The sequence below is a fragment of the Nycticebus coucang genome, chromosome 1 (assembly GCF_027406575.1).
Source record: "Nycticebus coucang isolate mNycCou1 chromosome 1, mNycCou1.pri, whole genome shotgun sequence".
Taxonomy (NCBI): domain Eukaryota; kingdom Metazoa; phylum Chordata; class Mammalia; order Primates; family Lorisidae; genus Nycticebus; species Nycticebus coucang.
The window spans coordinates 17,268,790-17,276,066 of NC_069780.1; the positions used below are offsets into that span (position 1 = coordinate 17,268,790).

At 37.6% G+C, this 7,277-nt stretch overlaps 1 non-coding gene across 1 annotated transcript; it reads right to left on the bottom strand.

Annotated features, from left to right (window-relative positions):
* Positions 1–2,975: 2,975 nt before the first annotated feature.
* Positions 2,976–3,077, bottom strand: LOC128592487 (U6 spliceosomal RNA). Its single transcript, XR_008381886.1, has one exon. It is a non-coding gene; the product is annotated as a U6 spliceosomal RNA (small nuclear RNA).
* Positions 3,078–7,277: the final 4,200 nt, after the last annotated feature.

The following is a 7,277-nucleotide window of genomic DNA, read 5'->3' on the forward strand; positions in this document are numbered from 1 at the left end:
AAACCCATAAAAAAGAGAGGGGCAGACATCATGTGCCTCTTGAAGAACATACATGAAACCATCTATGAAATAGTCTTGCCAAAAATGTCATATATGAATGTGACCAAGATTTAAAGTATAGCTCTAACTACCAACTCTCAGGAAATATAGTGAGCAAAGCATGTTAAACAATGGCATTAAGATGTAACCAGCAAAATCAGATAAACAACTCATTTCTTCAACAAACTATTATAGGAAGAAAAAAAGAAGAGAAAGAAAAACCTATAGATTAAAAGAAATTTACAGAGGTGGATGGATAGTATTTGGATCCTCATTCAAACAGTAAAAATAAAATATAAAATAATTGAGAAAACTTAACATCAACTGGTTAATCCATAAAATTAAGAAATTATTATTTTCAGGTATAATGATGGTATTGTAGTTATTTTTTTGAACTTTTTATCTTTTAGAAATGCATAGTGAAATATTTATAAATGAAATAACACAATGCCTGGAATATGTTCGAAAATAACTGGAGTGGGAGTAGTAGGAGTTCAGGTAGATTCAGGTATGGATGAAACAAGATTCAACTAAAGTTGATTGTGGTTGAAACTGCTTGAAAGGTACTTGAAAGTTCATTGTCCCGTGCTCTATATTTTATAGATGTTTGAAATTTTTATAATCAAACATTTAAAAACAGAAAAGTTTACATTAAGACATTGTAGAACATTCCTTACCAACAGCTAAGATCCATTTAAAGAGCATGGTTTTAGAAAATTTGAATGTTCCAACTCAATGTCCACAAGTTTGCCACATGACTGGAGGCTCAGTTCCAAGCCCTCTGCCTGTGATTTTAGGCAAGAGCAAGAAGAGAAGCCAGATGGTATGGAAAACATACTTACAAGTGGGTTCAGAAGCCAAACAAAGGCTGTAATTTAGCAGAAGGAACCAACATTTCTCTTTAGCTCTTAAAGTGTTTTTGAATTCAGAAAGGGCACATATAGTGCTCTAACACAAACGTGTAATCTTTGGCCCAAATGGCTGCACTTGTGGGTAGTCACAATGTAGCATTTGTCATCTCCTTCACAAGGAATTTGCTTTGGTTACCCCATCTTACCACATCCTTCCTCAGTGGGTCCTCTTTTCCTCTTCCTCTTCATTCATCTTTCACAACCCCACCCCCAACTTGTACCAGAGGAAAGAAAACACATTATTTTCCCTGCCTAGCTATTCAAACATATCACTGCAAGAAATCACTTTTTAAATACATAATCCATTGGGTTACTTATGGTCAGGATTATTTATTAATTGGGTCTTTAAGGCAGTCAAAGCTGAGACTGACTAGTTTATCAGAAAGCTAAAGGAGTGCCTCTCTACTAGGCCACCAGAGCAGTCAATTCTTTATTGTTTTTAATTGAAACCACACGGATGACCTTCCAATGAGCCTTTAATTTCCATTCAATCATCATATTACTCACTCAACTTCTCCATTTCATTATGTATAGAGTTCATGAAGAAGATGTAGAGTCTAGAAAAGGGGATATAAATCTGTGAAAACTAACAAGATATTCCAAAGATCGAGATGGGGCCATAAAATGTAACCTGGAATGGTACATGCTGGTCTAACCAAAGAATTTTAATTAAAAAACCTTTACTTTTTCATACATTTTGAATGGAGTGAAAAGTGAGAACACGTGCTAACATGTAGAGAGCACTCAGAAAATCTGCAGTAAGCCGTTTAGCACAACCTTTCCCAAACTTATCTGCCTTTCTGTGATATTTATTGACATGCTAAGAATGCATTTTAGACTTGTGAATCTTGACCTTCTCCGCCTCACTCATTTTAGAAATACTTTGGATTAAGAGAAGCCTAAGTGAGAAGATGAGCATGGATAAATAAGTTACCTCTGTGAACGTGTCATGGGTCTTTTCAATTTTCAAAAGAATCCGTGGGGTGTTTGCTTCTGAGACGATGGAGTCAATGTACTTTTCCCTACCCCTCCTCCTAACAACTACAAAAAACCTTGGGAATTGCATACAAAACAAACGCAAGAGGATTGAAAAGTAGGAAGAAGCAGGCAGACTGGTGAGGGACGTGGGACCCAAGACGCAGCACCGTGGTGCGGTCCCTGTTTTCTGTTTGCCTCACACACCCCAGACTTGCAGCTGCAAAAGACGGCAACCCAGAAGAGCGACAGGAGCGTATGGTAATCCCCAACAAAATTCTGCTCTCAGTAACCAAAGAATGAGGAAAGGGGCTGTCTAGAAGACAGAAAATTTCTGCATAATAACTTCCCTACTCCGACCAAACACCACAGACAAACTGCTGTCAGCAAAGGCCATGTGGAGAGCTGAGATGACCACCTCAAAAGAGGCTGTCCCCAGCGCCCCCTCCAGGCGATGCGGAGAAGATCACGCGAGGAGCCATGACTTCCATCCCATCATCTGTAAAGAGCCCTGCACACCCCTTTTGTGGGCCACTGGAGACTGTGGGCCTCCCTGCACTCCGCCCTGCCCTGCTAGGGTAGCTTTAGAGGGGTCTGGGCGAGAGTTAGGACTCTCACCGTCAGCCAGCAGTAGTGATGCCGCAGACCCGCAGGGTCAGGGGAGACCACAGCAGAATCCAGAACTGCCAGCCGCAAATAGCAGCCCCAACACCTGCCCGGTCTTCTTATGTTTATTTTCTATATAATGCCCAGTGGAGGCCAAGTGAGGACTCTGGCCTTCCACCTCCACTGGACTAAGGTGCAGATGTTTCCCCTGCTGGGGGGAAAAAAGCCCATTAAAACAGAAGGTTCAAAAAAGACCCACAGTCTCCTAACACAGGCCAGAGGAAACTTTTCATTTTAGAAGGCTGGTTAATTTAGCTATAAGCCTGTATTCAAGAAACTTCAATTACATATACTATAAAATGTACATTATTTTGCAAACATCTAACTACTATGTACTTAATAATTCAGAAAATTAAAACTGTTTTTTTTTTGTTTTTTGTTTTTTTAAATATGGAACGCTTCACGAATTTGCGTGTCATCCCAGGGGCCATGCTAATCTTCTCTGTATAGTTCCAATTTTAGTATACGTGCTGCCGAAGTGAGCACAAAACTATTTGTTAATTTTAAAGTTAACTAACCTTTTTAAATTTTTTTATTAAATCATAACTGTGTACAATGATGCATTTATGGGGTTCAGTGTACTGATTTAATATACATTGTGAAATGCTTACGTTGAACTGATTAACACATCCATCACCTCACTTATTTATTTATTGTGGTAAGACAATTATATTCTTTTCCTTTTTTTTTTTATTAAATCATAGCTGTGTACATTAATGCAATCATGGGGCACAATACACTGGTTTTATATACCATCTGACATAGTTTCATTACACTGGTTAACATAGCCTTCCTGGAATTTTCGTAGTTATTGTGTTAAGACATTTATATTCTACATTTACTAAGTTTCACATGTACCCTTGTAAGATGCACCGTAGGTGTGATCCCACCAATCCTCCTCCCTCCGCCCATCTTTCCCCCTCCCTCCCCTCTCTCTCCCCCATTCCCCGTATTCTTAGGTTACAACTGGGTTATAGCTTTCATATGAAAGCCATAAATTACTTTTATAGTAGGGCTGAGTACATTGGATACTTTTTCTTCCATTCTTGAGATACTTTACTAAGAAGAATATGTTCCAGCTCCATCCATGTAAACATGAAAGAGGTAAAGTCTCCATCTTTCTTTAAGGCTGCATAATATTCCATGGTGTACATATACCACAACTTATTAATCCATTCGTGGATCGATGGGCACTTGGGCTTTTTCCATGACTTAGCAATTATGAATTGGGCTGCATTCTTTTCTTAATAGTTTTGAAATGTACCATTGCATTATACACATTAGGTGAGGTCTCCTCAAATACTCTCCCTCCTCCTGCCTCTCCCTCTCCTCCCCCCCTCTCCTCTTCCCTACTAGTTTCTGGACTATAGTTATGTTTTTTTATCATTCATATGAGTGTGTAGGTGATTATATATTGATTTCATAGTAGTATTGAGTACGTTGGATACTTTTTTCCCCATTCTTGAGATACTTTACTAAGAATATGTTCCAGCTCCATCTAGGTAAACATAAAATATGTGAAGTCTCCATTTTTTATGGCTGCGTAGTATTCCATTGTGGTACGTACACCATAATTTGTTAATCCATTCATGGGTCAGTGGGCACTTAGGCTGTTTTCATGTCTTGGCAATTATGAATTGGGTTGCAATAAACCTTCCGGTGCACATTTGTTTATTGTAAAATAATCTTTGATCATTTGGGTATATGCCTAGTAGAGGAATTGCAGGATCCAATGGTAGGTCTACTTTTAGTTCTTTGAGTATTCTCCAAACTTCTTTCCAGAAAGGTTGTATTAGTTTGCATTCCCACCAGCAGTGTAGAAATGTTCCCCTTTTAATGACTTAGTTGTGTCTGCTTTTGGTTAGAAAGCATTTGAATATTTGCTTGCAGCATGGAGGACCACAGTTTCAGCTGATTCTCTAAAAGGGTATCAGTCATTTGTGCCCTTAAGGATGTCTTGGCTTGGGTTAGGTAGAAAAATGTAGATTCACAGCAACAAGTTGAAAAGCAAGAGAGTATTTTTTGGGTATGCTGACAAAGGCATGGGTATTCTGCGTTTTTCAATTGGATCATTCTTAATATCAAACAATGACTTTAAAATGTCATCTACAGAGAGCTCCATTGACTCCATCCATAGTTCTTTAGATACCTTGATGACATCAAGTAGATGAGGCTGAAATGCTAATTTGAGTGTCATGATTCTTAAGAAACTTTCAAGTGAAACTTTCATTGTATTCTCCAATTAATAGGTCTTTAATAACTGTGTATTCTTCAAGTGATTCTCATATATCATCCTGCTCATCAATGACCTTTTCTAACTGGGGGAAAATGTTCAGCAGAAATTCTCTTTTAAAGAAGAAATGTTTTGAAAAAAGATAGTTTCCTCCCCCAAAACACTAACTTAGATTTTTTGCCAGAAATCATATATAGACTTAGATTTAACTTACAAAGAAATATTGAAATGTTTTAATTTGACATGATAACGCACAGAAATGCTGCATTCCTATAGACATCTTCTTTCAATAATTCACACTGATGATTCTGTTCTTTGCAAAATTTAACTATCTGTTCTCACAGAGATAAAATTTTGGCTTACACCTGTCCTTGGGACAGCCAACTGAGCTTTAGAATGATACAGAAACCCCCCACTGAATACCTCACAGTTCATCTTAAGCATATTAAGCAAAAATCCCCAAATTTGGCAAAAGACATAAAACTACAGATTCAAGAAACTGAATAAACCCTATACGGTGTGTATATGTGTGTGTGTGTGTGTGTGTGTGTGGTATATCATATATGTCACCTGTGTATGGTATTTCATCTGTATGTACTTATATATACACAACATACATTTAAAGAATATTCTTTAAAATTTTGGCTTACATCTGTCCTTGGGAGTATTCTTTAAATGTATGTGTTATATATAAGTACATACTTATATATGTACTTATAAAGAATATACTTATAAAGAATATAAGTACATTCTTTAAAGAAATATATTATTCTTTAAATAATTTAAATATGTATACTTAATAAATTCCAGAAAGCATAAAGAAGTTTCATAAATACACAGTAGAACCTCTGTAGGTTGACCACCCAAGGGACTGTAACAAACTGCTCAACATCCAGAAGTGGTCACCATAAGGAACTAGGCCTACTGTGCTGACACATATATACAGTGCATGTCCAATGTATGAAAATTAGGTCGACTTAAGAGGGTGGTCAATGGAGGGTGGTCACTACGGTGGTGTATTTTTATACATAGGGTGTCCATGAAGTTTGCATGCAATTTAAAGTTATAACTATTATAAATTACACATGAACATTCTGCCCACCCTGCGTATAGTGTTCATATATGTGTATATATGTGTGTATGTATACACACATGCATACAGTTCTGGGAAAAGAGTAAGGAACACTGCATCACACCTACACATATTTAATAAACCAACCATTAAAAAGGGGTAAAAAGTTACCAAAAACTTGGATATATTCATTACAGAAAAAGAAAAACATAGTGTAAAAGTTTCATTTCACTTAGTATAACCACCTCATAAGATCATCATTATTATAATTATTTTATGAATGATGAAACTGAGAAGGAGAAAAAGTAAGGGATTTACCTAAGGTCACAAAATTAGCAAGTATCAGAGACACTGGCTCTCAGGTCTCCTTTCCATCTCCAAAGGCCTGCTTTTCGTTACCATATTTTCACTTTATTATGGCTTTTTCTATCACCATAATACTACTAAACCATATTATATGGACAAATAATACAACTTAAAATGAGTGAAGGTATTTTCAGCTTTCCAGTGGCTTCTGCACATGTTCAATCTACAAAATGATCCTTTGAGTTTAGGAGGATAGATAGTATTTTACACTTCGCACTTCGTGGAACTTAAATGGCAAAAATTGCCCAAGGTTGGCTGGTTCAACAAGGCTAAAGTCAGGGCCAAAAGTCAAATCTCCAATTTCCTGAGCTAGAGCTGTTTTTCACAGCATCACATTCCTTCTGGCCTAGCTCTAAAATAACAATTTCATCGCATCCCTAGGGATGTTAGAGGAAAATCTCACCAAGCCTCAGAAGTGGCACTGGGTAAGGAAGAGGCCTGACATGGCTGTGACTCAGAACTGAGCCAGGGAGGGAGGGAAACCCTTCCTTTAGGTGAGGCACTAAGCCACATCCTATCCTTGGCTATTTGTGTGAACATTTAGATGAGTTCCCTAGTGCCTTCCACAAGAATTTGTCTTTGACCTAAACTTTCGTTTTCAGTTATAGCAAAATATTTTTCTGAGGATTTTAATTACACAGCCTTTTCTTGACTTCTTGACCTGTAAGTGTCTCTCTGCCCTGCATAATTTTAGATGCTTCTCTATATCCTGGAAGAGGCAATCCTTTCAGGATATTGACACTATTCACAGTAGTAAAACTCAGGCAATAGCAACAAGAACACAAGAAGGATAAAATGAAGATAAGGAGCAGGAGGAGCTAACTTTTGAGAGCTTACTCTATGCATTAAATCAAGTCTTCATGTAGGTTATCCCATTTAATTCTCAAAATGTCCTGTGAGGTAGGTGAGCCAGCAGAAGGCTTGGCCTTCACCATCTCCATTTTACAGATAAGGAAACTGAGGCAGAGAAGTTGGGTAATTTGCCCAAAGTCAAACACCTTGCAAGCGGCAGAAC